Source organism: Cebus imitator, unplaced genomic scaffold (genome assembly GCF_001604975.1).
Source record: "Cebus imitator isolate Cc_AM_T3 unplaced genomic scaffold, Cebus_imitator-1.0 Scaffold0, whole genome shotgun sequence".
In the NCBI taxonomy this organism is placed as follows: Eukaryota; Metazoa; Chordata; class Mammalia; order Primates; family Cebidae; genus Cebus; species Cebus imitator.
In genome coordinates, this window is record NW_016107315.1 from 19,701,907 (window position 1) to 19,714,412 (window position 12,506).

The following is a 12,506-nucleotide window of genomic DNA, read 5'->3' on the forward strand; positions in this document are numbered from 1 at the left end:
CTGGAGTGCAATGGCGCGATCTCGGCTCACCGCAACCTCCGCCTCCTGGGTTCAGGCAATTCTCCTGCCTCAACCTCCTGAGTAGCTGGGATTACAGGCACATGCCACCATGCCCAGCTAATGTTTTGTATTTTTAGTAGAGACGGGGTTTCACCATGTTGACCAGGACGGTCTCGATCTCTTGACCTCGTAATCCACCTGCCTCGGCCTTTAACAGGCGCTCTGCAGGGCTGATGGGCCATGAGGACACAAAAGAACTTGTGGGAAAACAAGCTGTAGCTGAGAGTGGGAGACAGGGTCTTCAGTTCTGACTGCGTGACCTCGGGCTGACCACGGCCTCCATCCAGAAGTGCCTGTGATGGAGGAGAGCTCAGTGGTTCCTAACCTGGGCAGCACATCAGAACATCTGGGAAGCTTTTGAAATAAAACAATACCTGGACCCCTCCCCAAGTGATTTTTATATAGTGCTCTCGGGTAGACTCAGGCCTGGGTAGTTTTCAAAGCTCCCCAGAGATTCTCATGTGCAGCCTGGGTTGAGAACCCTCACATGGTGCAAGATCTAAGGACTATTCTAATTTCCTCATCTTTTCATTTGGACAGAAAGGTCCAGGACTCCCAGCTTCTGTTCCTAGGCATGTGGCTTGGAGCAAAAAAACAGTATCAGAGAACTCCAGAGAAAAGCTTCACCACAATGCCAGAAATCTGAGCGTTTCTCTGGTGGAGGCCAGGTGGAGGGGCTGTCCTGCCCATCTGGTTCCCATTAATCCCAGGGCATGTTTCACATCCCCGGCAGGTACTTGGAGCTGGGAGCAACCCTCTGCCCCCTGGGTGGCCCTCAGCAGGGGCCTTTCAAGCCAAGCCCTGCTGACAGGCTGCAGGGCTCTGTGGGGCCCCCCTGGCTTCCAAGTCGCTTGCCCCCACTTGGGGATAGAATCCCTGGACAAATTAGAAACCAAAGAAGGCAGACGTAGAAGCCTGGCCTCTCTTTCATTAGCAGTCTGTCACAAGGCATGAAGGGCTTCCATACATTCTGCAGCTCAGCAGCAGCTGAGGAGACCTGGGAGGAAGAAGATTCATTTGTTCCCCTGAAGACTGAGTCTTCAGGAATTTCCAGCCCCTTTCCTCTCCCACCCACTCAGCCAGGAACTAGCCCAACACCACATGTTGCTCCAGGGTCTGCCTGTAGCCTAAGCTTTGGAAGGAGCCAGGAGGGAGTGACCACCGCAACTAACAAGGGAAAAGGAAATGGTGAGGCCCTGGACACCCGTTCCTCCCCGCCGCATGGGACAGAGGAGTCAGGCTCTGTTTCTATAAGGACCTTAGAGCATTTGGCTGCTAGCATGCCCTTTCTCTAGGTTGCAGCCACTGTGGCTCTGTGAAGGCGGTTGGTCTTGGCTGTGAGTTTCTCAGAGCTGCTAAGTCAGGCTAGTGGAGCTGGGGTCCACCTGAATCCTCACCAAGCGGTTGCTACTTCTCTTTCCAATGGCTACCTTCTAAATAGCACTGTGTTGTGGTTCAGCCTGGGATCTGGGGTCAGGCAGCTCTAGAGCTGAGTCCCAGTCCTACCACTTACCAGCTACACATCCCTGAGCAAGCTGAGGAACCTCTTTGTGCCTCAGTTCCCTCATCTGCAAAATGGGGATAATAAAATATGAACCTGATGAGGATTAATGTGGCCAGACTGTCAATAGCAAATGCCTGAAAAAGAGAAAGGTCAGAGACAAAGAGGACCTCGTCAGCAAGCAAATTCCTCAGCAGCTTCCTCCTCAGCAGGGCCCTCACATGCTGGAGGATCAAGTGAGCTGGAGGATCCCACGTGCAGCACATGTTTTCCTGGATGAAAGGACCAGCAACGCCCTTCCTCTCGAGAAGGCCAAGAAGAACCTAAGGCCGTACACAGCCTGTACACTCACAACATGTGCTGTTCTCCCCTGCACATTCTGGCAAAGTCAGGCCTGGGAGACTCTGGCCAAATGGCAATGCCAGGCCCTGAAACAAGATGGGTCCAAGGTCCACGGCTGCAGATGTCCCTCCCAGTCAGAACCCAAGGCCATATTCACAAGGAACTTAGGGGCAAGGGAGGAAGAACAGGCTGCAAAGCACTGCTCTGGCAATTGCTCCGCCCAGCACAGCAGGCTACACAGCTGGGGCCAGCAGGGCCTGGCAGGCAACACCAGGCCTGGCAGTGGGGAGGAGGGCTCAGCACCCCTTCTCCCTGCAACCTCGGTGGGTGGCAAAGGGGTGGTATGTAGCCAGGGGAGTGGACAGAGATGGCACTGTGCCCACATCAGGCCCAATGGTTTATGTAGGCTAGCAAAACTTACTTGGAAGAAATTGGGTAAAAATCCATTTTTACCCTAAATTCACTTTGTCAGAGAGAAACTCTTTATGTTCCAAAAGGATTCTTTTCTCTACATTATTATTTACCATGGAATTTTTCAGTGAGAGTTTCCTAATACCTTTAGGATACAATTTGATTTTTTTTAAACCTTTGTTGACACGCATGTTTTCAGGAAATCGCATTTGTAAAGCACTGCTATTTTCTTTAGTTATGACGTGCCACTTTTAAGCTACCTGTAAGCCTCCATGCCCCGGCCCCAGATCTGTTCTTTTTCCCATTCCTTTCTTCCCGTGCATTCCCAGGTACCTCCGTTCAGGAACTGAGTGTGCACTTTGTGCTCTGCTCGGGGCTGGGGCCTTTCTCACGGTCCTTCATGCAGCCGCACGCTGCCCCGTCTCTCGCTTATGCTCTACACATCAGGACCAGTAGTGTATGCTGGTGAATATTTAACAGCTGACTTTCTGGAATAATACTCCCACCGTGGCCAGTTGCAAACTACCAATGCAAAGTTGCCAAACGTGAAGGGGGAAGAGATGCAGAGCTGTGCGCCATCATCCAGGGTTTCTACCCTACGGAGATGATGTTAAAGCGCCTCACAGGCACGGATGGTAGTGAAGTGCTCAGGAAGCCGTGATTGAGTATTTATTACCTTTGTTTTTAATAGAATTTATTTAATGCTAAATTTGTGCACTTTAATGTTAATAATGACTGTGTTTAACCATTGGCTTGCAGAATTTCTGAAAATTTAACAATCAGCTCTTGCAAGCTGGCACCAGCTGACTCCAGCCCCCACTGCTAGAATCTAGCTGCGGCCACCTCTACTACTATTGTTACTGCATTTACTCACAGTAATAGGAATGATGGGAAGCTCAGCATTTTAAATGCAGCTTTCAGTTAAGCCTCATAGCAAACCTAGAGGTTAGGCCATTTATTATCCCCATTTTACAGGTGAAGATACAGCTGAGGCTATCCTGAAGCTTAAGAGAAGTTAAATGATATATAGCCCAATATTAGATCAAATCTAAACTCTTTAACCTAACTGTCAAGACTCTATGAACTGGGTCTTCTCATTTATTCCGTTTCATGTCTAATACCCTTCAATATCCTTATTCCCAATGGAGCTTCAGCAGAGGACTGGGAATCTGGGGTCCATTTTCTCAATGTTCCTGCTCAGTTTAGCACCAAAGCCCTTTTCGAAGCAGCAGACCATGTGTAGGAGCAGCAGCCTGAGTCCTGGTTCAGACTCTGTCTCTGCAATATTGGACAAATCATCACTCCCCCGCAACGTTGAGTCCTCAGCTAAAGGATAGGAAGAGAAAGTCTCCATGGCTTGATTGGTCCAGGCACCATGATGCTACGGAACAGCATTTCTGCCCAATGGCCCACAGAAAGGCCCAGGGAAGCCCAGATCCCCTTTTCTGCTGTGTGGCAATTTACTCCCAGATGGAGCTCTTTCTGTTGCTCTCAAACTAGAGCAGAGCCTCCCACTCAATCTGTCCCCAAGCAAGCAGAAGCATATTAGGTATCTAAAAAGGTGGACCAAGAGGTGCTCCCATAGAAGCCAGGGAACCTTAGTGGGGAAACAGCCAGAAATCAAGAATGGTTTGGGAAAGGCTGCTCAGACCTGGGGGTGGAGGCCAGCAGGGGGGCCTGATGACCTCCAGAAGTCCCTAGTGTCCTCTCTCTGAGGAGGCTGGTCTTGTGGGTTTCCTAAGCTAAATTGATTCCAGGCCTGGAATTCATCATTCCCTTCGTAATACAAATAATCACCAAATGCGCTCAAGCACTCGGTAGCCTGGATATTCACTCTAGCAATTCTCTGTGTGGACGGTGATTAGACCATCATTATCTTAATGCTTCTTAATTTATCTTTCTGATTAGCAACTTACCATTTTATTTGCAAAAAATAGCCTTCTGCTGGGTGGAAGCCAGCCGAGCACAGCAGCTGTCATTTTCTCTGTACTAAATCAGGCCAGGCTTAAGTTGGTTCTCTGGCGATGCTATTTCTTGTGTCTTGGCGCTAGCACGCACCGCAGTCTATCCTGGTTGCTGTGGAGTGAAGGCACCACCCCTGAGGAACAGCGGGCTGAGAGGTCACCTCTATCTCGGTAAGGGGCCCAGGATGAGACACTCTCAGGGAAGGGCTCCCAGAGGCAGAGTCCTCCTACTGCCCTAATGAGATAGCCCATGGGGGTACTTGCTTCAGAGACTAGGAGGGAAGTCAGTAGTGTATGCTCTGTAATGAGATGATGCAGCCACAAAGCTCTTGCCACGTGCCAGGCATTACGCGAAACACTTGAGATCCACATCTCATTAATTCTCAAAACAACCCTTTAGGTGTGTACCACTACTATTTCCATCTACAGATGGAGAGACCGTAGCTAGAGAGGGTACATAATTTGCCTGAGGTCCTACAGCTTGTAAGCGGCGTAGCTAACTTTGAGCCTCATCTTTGTGACTCTCAGAATCAATGACCTTAACTGCCATGTTATATCACTTTCCCAAGCAGAGTAGATCCAGTGTGAGATGAGAGATTTTAGAGCAAACACTGTCGGGGTGATGTTAAACAGTATTATAATAGTTGACTCATTTCCCACTTTCAGAAATGCCCCAAATTAGCAAGCACCTTTCTATCCTGGGCACAAACATTATTCCCTTCTTCCCCACTCCCCACTACCCAGAGGAATGAGTTCCCCTCTTTCAAATTGTCCCTAGTCTTGTCTTGAGTCAAAAGTTTTCTTTTTAACTGACACTTCTGTTCGCCCATCTTCCAACCCAGAACAAATCACACTGCTCTCTGATTCCTACTTCCTTCCAAACATCTTTATTTTATTATATCCTGAAAACACACAGGCCATGGCCCTGGCACATCTCCACCCTGCCACTGTCCCTAAGATGTCCATCACTATTTATTCCACTTGGATGTTCAAACCCTACACGTCATATATTTCAATTGTTTCTGCATCTTCCAGAGAGCAGTCTACCTAGATATTCAAATATAGGAGAGGAGGGTGAAGCTTCAACTTGGCTCCTAAACTCTCCAGAGAAGGTCTCAGGGATAGGAAACACACTGAAGGGACAGGTGCCTGCAGTGTTTGTCTTGACCCCAATCTCCATTCTTGAGGTGTCACCTACTTATTCATTTCCCTGGTTAATAGTTACGCCTTCACTAAGCCCTATCTATGAGAATCTTCTCTGTGCTATCTAGTGGTAGGCATTAGCTAACCACACCTGGCTAATTTGTGTATTTTTAGTAGAGATGGGGTTTTGCTGTGTTGCCCAGGCTGGACTCAAACTCCTGACCTCAAGTGATCCGCCCGCCTCAGCATCCCAAAGTGCTGGAATTAGAGGTGTGGGCCATCACTCCCAGCTAGCTATGTGGAATTTAAATGTAAAGTGTAGTCCTTCAGTTGCACACATTTTAAGTGTTCAATTGCTACTCGTGGATAGTGACTACCAAACTGGCCAGCACAGACATAGAACAATTTCATCATTGCAAAACCTTTTTATTGGACAGCACTAGTCTAAATTTAGTCCTTTGCACCCACTTGGAAGCCTTGGTAAACAATGCTGGATACCTATAAAACTCAAATTTCATGGATCGTGGTCAAATATTTTCCTCACTGGATGACAGAGACCAGTGCTTTCCAAAGTGTCGTCCCCATGCCAGCTGCATCACCTGGGAACCTGTTAGAAATGGAAATCCTAAGGCCTCATTTCAGACCTACTGAATCAGAAACCCCAGAGGCAGGGCCCAGCGATCAGTGCTTTAACAAGCCCTCCAGGTGACTCAAATGCCTGCCACCCACTGGTCTCAACATCATCATGACACCACAGATTGAGAGATTGCGACGTGCCGATCCTGGTGGTGAACACTTTATGAGTATTATCTCATTTAAACCTGACACTGACACTGTGAGATAAGCAGAATATTCATATTTTAGAGCCAGGAGCTGAGATTCTGAGTAGGAAGTAACCAGTCCAAGGCCATGCAGCTAAAAATTGGCAGAGGTAGGTTTCAAGCCCAGTTTTGTTTGACTCCAAAGCTTATGCAGTAACACCCCCTGGCTTGGAGTTAGCATACAGCTTTTCTTTGCCAAGTGTCTTCTGAAGGTACTCAGGAGATTTTATCTGACAAGCGGAGCAGTGGCACCCATGAGAAAGTGGCGTGGCTAAAGCCCCGCTCAGCAGCAGACACCACAACCGCACTGTCACGGCAGCAGCAGCTGCGCCTTGTCCTACACAAGGAAATGAGCTGGATTTGAGTAACTGGAATGTCAGCCCTCTCCACTTGGAGCGACGCTCTTTCCTAGGTCTTTCCAGTCTGGCTAGCCACTTGGAGATCTTCTTTTAAGGGTTCATGTGAGTTCAGAGGGCTGAGTTGATCTAAAAATAAAATGCTTCCCTGGATGACAGTAGATTTGCTTTTCTTAAGAGTTCAAGAAAACCTCCAGTGATTGTATTAGGGGATTATAGCTAGAAATTGCTGTTCCTTCTTTAAGCTCTGCAGTTGACCCCCGGCTGGAAAGCAGGATTTTACAGGAAAAGAAACACATGGTTTGTTCTGTACAAAAGTCATGTTCCTGAAATACGGTATTCAGCAAACATCCATTAAGCACCTATGTTATCCACCTACATTCTCTCAGGTCTATTTATTCAATCTTCAGAACAACCCTATGAGGACCTACTATTTAAGACAGTAGCTACTATTATCCCCATTTGATAGATAAGGAAAGAGAGGCAATCAACTGGTAAGTGGCAGCCAGAATTCAAATCCAGGCTTGCCGATTTGCAAGCTCCTCCCTCTTTGCTGTACCATACAAGCCCACCTTGTCTAGTACTGGGATGAATTAGGAGAAGAGCCTGGAGTCTGGGGATCTGAAGACAAAGAGGAAAAGACGTTTCACGTGATGGCAGGTCAGCCACCAGAAAGGCACTGAAGGAACACGTCTAAGAGTATTTGTGTTAGCTAGGCCTGCTCTACAACGGCCATATCACACATATACGTTACAGGAGTTCACTCTCTTTCCTCCTGAGGTGGCTCTGAGCTGGTGCTGGCCACCAACTCTTGCAGGCGCAGACGGGAGGCATGGCCCTAGCAAGTGGCCTGAGCTCTAGACGAAGCTGAGCCTCGTGAGAGCCTGACACGAGAGCTGTCAGCCCTGCCCAGGAAATTCTGGATTGTCTTTGGAGTGTGATCCACCTTTGGTTCCAGAGAAGCTGTCCATCTGGGGCCCAGGAAGCCAGCGAGTCACCCAGGTCACCAGTTTCCTGTTTCCCTATCTATCTGAAACTTCCACCTGAACACCCTCAGTCTCTTGGCCTTCTGGAAAGCAGGCAGAACTAGGGGTGAGTGGGAAGGGGGCAGACATGCTCCTTATACAACTCAGCCACAGATGTCCATCACCCTGGCACCATGACAGCCAGAGCCCTGCCATGCCTGTGTCATCATTGGGCAGGCTGGGCAGACCATATAGGGCCCTGCAAATGCATGAAACTAGAGCTCTTTCTTGGGGGAACTCCACACCGGTTCCTGATGGAGTGCACTGAACAGGAACATGCATTACCCCTCACCCTGCCTGTAACACTCACGAAGGAACCCGTGCCAGGCTGCCCACTTCAACCCAAATCCAATAAGGATTTCCTGGAGATATTCCAGTTCCTCTCTACATTACAGAAAAAGCTAGAGAAGACCTCCCCATTCTCTTTCTGACTTAGACTGGCTGTGTTCTTCCTTCCCTGACAGTTTGGATTCTCAAGTCCAGTGGAGAACCCCTGAGTGCCGGAGATGAACTTTTTAGGGAAGATGCAGCCTCTCCTGGCCCCTGGGCAGATGACCAGGGCTCCCACCTCCCCCAGCCTATACTTCTCATTCAAGGTCCCCAACACTGTTCCCCAGGTGTGTGCAGGTTGAGAGGGGTGGTTATGAGCTGAGCTTCAAGCAGCCCCAGGAGTCTGGGTGCAGGTTCAGGCTGTCACGAGGTGCATATCAAAGCTGGAGTTTAAAAACTGTACTGGGAATAGTGCAATTATCTCGCTTCACCACATTTCTCAGCCCCGACTGAGGTTTAATTAAAGCCAAGTAAAAACAGAGTCGCCATTTCAGATATCACCCCACTGCATGCTGGTTAAAAAAAAAAAAAAGAAAAAAAAATCCTTTATCGGGGACTTAAAATTTTTTCTGTGGGTGTCTTCCAGCTCAGTTGGATATTATTTCTTCATAACACTTCCTTTAAAGGAAAAAAATATATATTTAATATATATGTATAAAATGAGTTAATCCTCCATAATCTCCTTGAGTTGTACCTAAAACACAGTTTCTTGCAGGTGACCTTTTCAGAAGAGGCTGTTGCTATGGCAACCGCATTGTTTGATTTAGTCAAGAGAAAAATGCTGCATGGAAATGTATTTAATTTTGCTTAATTTGATGCTGTATTTAACACTTGCGCAGGCTGAAAGGAGAGGAGGACTGAAAGGGAGGAGCCAGCTCATCGGGGCCACGCTCACTGGCATCCTATTCTGGGTGGTGAAAAGGGCCCCCAGATACCACCATAGACTGGATGCCTGCTGTTGGCCTAGGAGTGGGGGCCAGGACTTCCCTGCGTTCCGCTTCTGAGGTGCTCCGGTAGGAAGGAGCTGGGCAGGGCCCACCACATGCCCCTCAGATGCTGGGGCCATGGGGCAGACACTGCAAGTTGAATGTTGAGCTGGGGCACACCAGCCACAGCTTCAGACAGGGAGTTAATAGCCGGGGTAAAGCTCTTGCGCTGGTTCTGCCATGGCCTCATTTTCCTCATCTGACATAGGAGGCCAGTGAATTAAAATACTTCTCGGTTCCCTATTATCAGCTTGTGAGTCTCTAGCTGCAGTCTGATGGTCCCCGTCAGGCTTTGAGCTTCATGGAAGCAGGGCTGAGTGCAGGGTAGGTACTCGGTAAATGATTCAATCATTTAGTCAGACAGAAGCCCCCTCCAGGAGATACCACAGCCCAGTCCTGAGAGGTCCAGGCACAGCCTTGCTCACTGCAATTCATAGGCCACGGCACCTACCACACAGCCATGCCCACAATCAGAGGAGATTTGGAAACCCGATGAGCCAGGGCCCTTGGCCAAGGTGCCACAGGGGTGACAGGGAATGAGCCCAAGATCTCTGGCTTCCAATAGTCCCACCAAGCCAGGCACATGCCTCTGTTGGGGGCAAACATGGTGACCAGGAGGAGAGAATAGGTGCAGCCAGACCAAGTGGTCTCCCGGCTTAGCCAGGCTGGGAAAACGGACATCCTCCAGCCTCCCGCACCTTCCACCCAGCCTTAGGCTGGCAGCACCCACAAACTCTATGCCTGCCTCTGTTACGAATAAATTCTAATCCCACTCATTTGCATGATGACCTTGGACAAGTTATTTGAACCCTCTGGGCCTCAGTTTCTTCATCTGAAAAATAAGAGCTGACAAGGGATATCTAAATGCCTTTCTTACTTTGACATTCCCTGTCATATGATTCTCACCTGCCATCACTGCATGCCAAGAGCCAAACACCTCCAGGGTGGGCTGTGCCCACCATCCTGATGTTCAGTCACCAACTGTACTAATCCAGCAAGTCAGCCCCTCCCTCGGTCTTCAACTGAAGGCACCACATCTCCATCGCAAGCCAAGACCCAGTCGTCCCAAGGTCCTCAGTCCCACACTGCTGTGCCCTCCAGGACCTCGCTCCTCAGCCTTCCCATTCACCTAAAGCACCATCGGGTGAGCCTCCTAGCTGACGCACCGCTGGGTACACACTCAGCACCAGGCTGCCCCACAGCCTTTGGCCATGCCCTCTGGAAATCCTGGTCTCTCTGACTGGCTCCTTCACTTTCTTGCTTCAAGGGAAACCCAGACTTGATGAGCTGTTTCCTCAGAAGCCCTTTCCTGTTGGGGATAGTTTTTGTCTCTTACATCTCACATACTTCAGAAGTGAAAGCTATGTGTGTGTCTTCCCTTCTTCCCTGCTTCCCACTACAGTTTTTTTTTTTTTTTTTTTTGGACAGGGTCTCACTCTGTTGCCCAAGTGGGCATGCAGTGGCGCAATCACAGCTCACTGCAGCCTCCACCTCCTGGGTTCAAGTGATCCTCTCACCTCAGCCTCCTGAGTAGCTGAGACTATAGGTGTGGGCCGCCACACCTGGCTAATTTTTTTTGTATTTTTTTAGAGATGAGGTTGTGCTATATTGCCCAAACTTGTCTCAAATTCCTGAGCTCAAGCGATTCTCCCACCTCAGCCTCCCAAAGTATTGGGACTATAGGCGTGAGCAACTACACCTGGCTAGTTTCTTTTAAAAAAATTGTATTAACTCATAATAGCTGTATATTTTGGGGGTACATGTAAGATTTTGATATCTATACACAATGCAAAATGATCGAATCCATGTAAGATTGGGATATGCATCACCTCAAACGTGTATCTTTCCTTTGTGTTGCGAATGCTACAATTTTCTCCTAGCTATTTTGAAATATACAATAATTTACTGTTAACTATAATTTCCCTACTGTTCTATCAAACACCAGAATGTATTCCTTCTATCTAACTGTTTTTTTATACAAAATATGGAATGTTTCACCAATGTGTGTGTCATCCTTGTTCAGGGCCATGCTAATCTTCTCTGTACCACTCCCAGTTTGGTCTGTGTGCTGCTGAAGTGAGCACCCCATCACAGTTCCTAACCCATCTCTCTTTCTTCTTTCAAAAACCCAGGCTCACTTGAAGCACTTGTCATCAGACCTCATGGCCCCTCCTACGTATGAAATCCTGTCAGTCCACCAACCTGGACGTTCCCCCTCATTCATGGATGACCTTAGCACTTGGGTTGGCGACTCCTTCTGCGTTATTATTTCTGCCAGCATCACTGGGGACTCCAAAATCCATGAAGATGATCTGTCCAATACCCTGGCCTCTAGCTGGCTATCCTTCCTAGCTCCAATGAGCCTTTATTATTATTTATTATTATTTTTTTCTTCCCACTGTGATTGGTATCCAATGAGCTTTTGCTCCATTCACATGGCCATTCCCTAGACTTTGTCACACCAATAACTGAATCGCCCATGAAATGTACATTGCCAACATCCCATTTTCTGACCATTGCCACCCTAGCTTACTCTGACGCTCCTACTTACTCCAGCAATTCTCCAACCCCGCTTCATTAAAAACATTTTTTATGATCCCTTTTCATCACTCCCTGCATGTGTTCACTTCCCTCTTCGCCCAGCTCTGATTCCAGTACCCAACGCTTTGACTCCCGCCACGCCAATCACCTGGGCTTCTTACGGCTCTTGTTGCGCTGCCCTAGTCTAGCAGAGCTCCTGCCCTGGAATCCTACCCACTTATATGGGGCCTGTACCAGAGCAGCTGAACATTACTGGAGAAAAATGATACAAATATCCTGACTAGACTCACTTCAAACATAACCACAAATCTCACTCAACACTGTCAGAAAACCTACCACATTTCCCTGGAAAATTCAATTTCCCAGTCTCTGGGGAAACCTCATACTTCCTTGTCTCCCCGGGTCTCCAACACTCCCTCCCCACCCCATTCTCAGCTGATGACCTTGCAATATACTTCATAGAGAAAACAGATTTCTATAAGATGAGAACTACCCCATCTTCCCATCAACAAGCCCTTTATTGTGTCTGTCTCAGAACTAAAATACTCAGGCCATGCCATACTGCAATTACCATAGAAAAAGAGTCCTGGCTCCCATCCAAGGTCAATACCTTCACTGGGCTCTGGACCCATTCTCCCGTGCCATTTCAAGGACTTTTCTCCCTCTTTAACTGGATCACTTCTACTGGCGTATAAACATACCTCCATATCATCCTCCTTTAAATAAACTCTCCCTTGACCCAAGCCCCTCCTCCATTTTCCACCTCTTCTGGAGCTTCCTTTCACAGTAAATCTATTCAAAGGAGTCATCTATACTCACTGTCTGTCCTTTCACATCTTCCATTCTCTCCTCAACCCACCCCAATCAGGCTTTATTACCCACCACTCCACTGATGACTAATTACCAAGATTACTAAGACTGTATCTTGCCAAAGTAAATGGTCAATTCTTTGTCCTCATTTTGACTTCCTGACAGCACTTGGTGCAGTGGGTCAATTGCTGATCTGAGAAAACTTTCTCCTCCAGG

At 48.2% G+C, this 12,506-nt stretch overlaps 1 protein-coding gene and 1 non-coding gene across 7 annotated transcripts in view; both read right to left on the reverse strand.

Annotated features, from left to right (window-relative positions):
* PKNOX2 (PBX/knotted 1 homeobox 2) overlaps positions 1-12,506 on the reverse strand; it is a 267,999-nt gene that overhangs the window by 145,849 nt on the left and 109,644 nt on the right. The gene's annotated exons all lie outside the window — the stretch shown is intronic.
* LOC119470477 lies at positions 10,918-11,023 on the reverse strand. Its single transcript, XR_005199391.1, has one exon. It is a non-coding gene; the product is annotated as a U6 spliceosomal RNA (small nuclear RNA).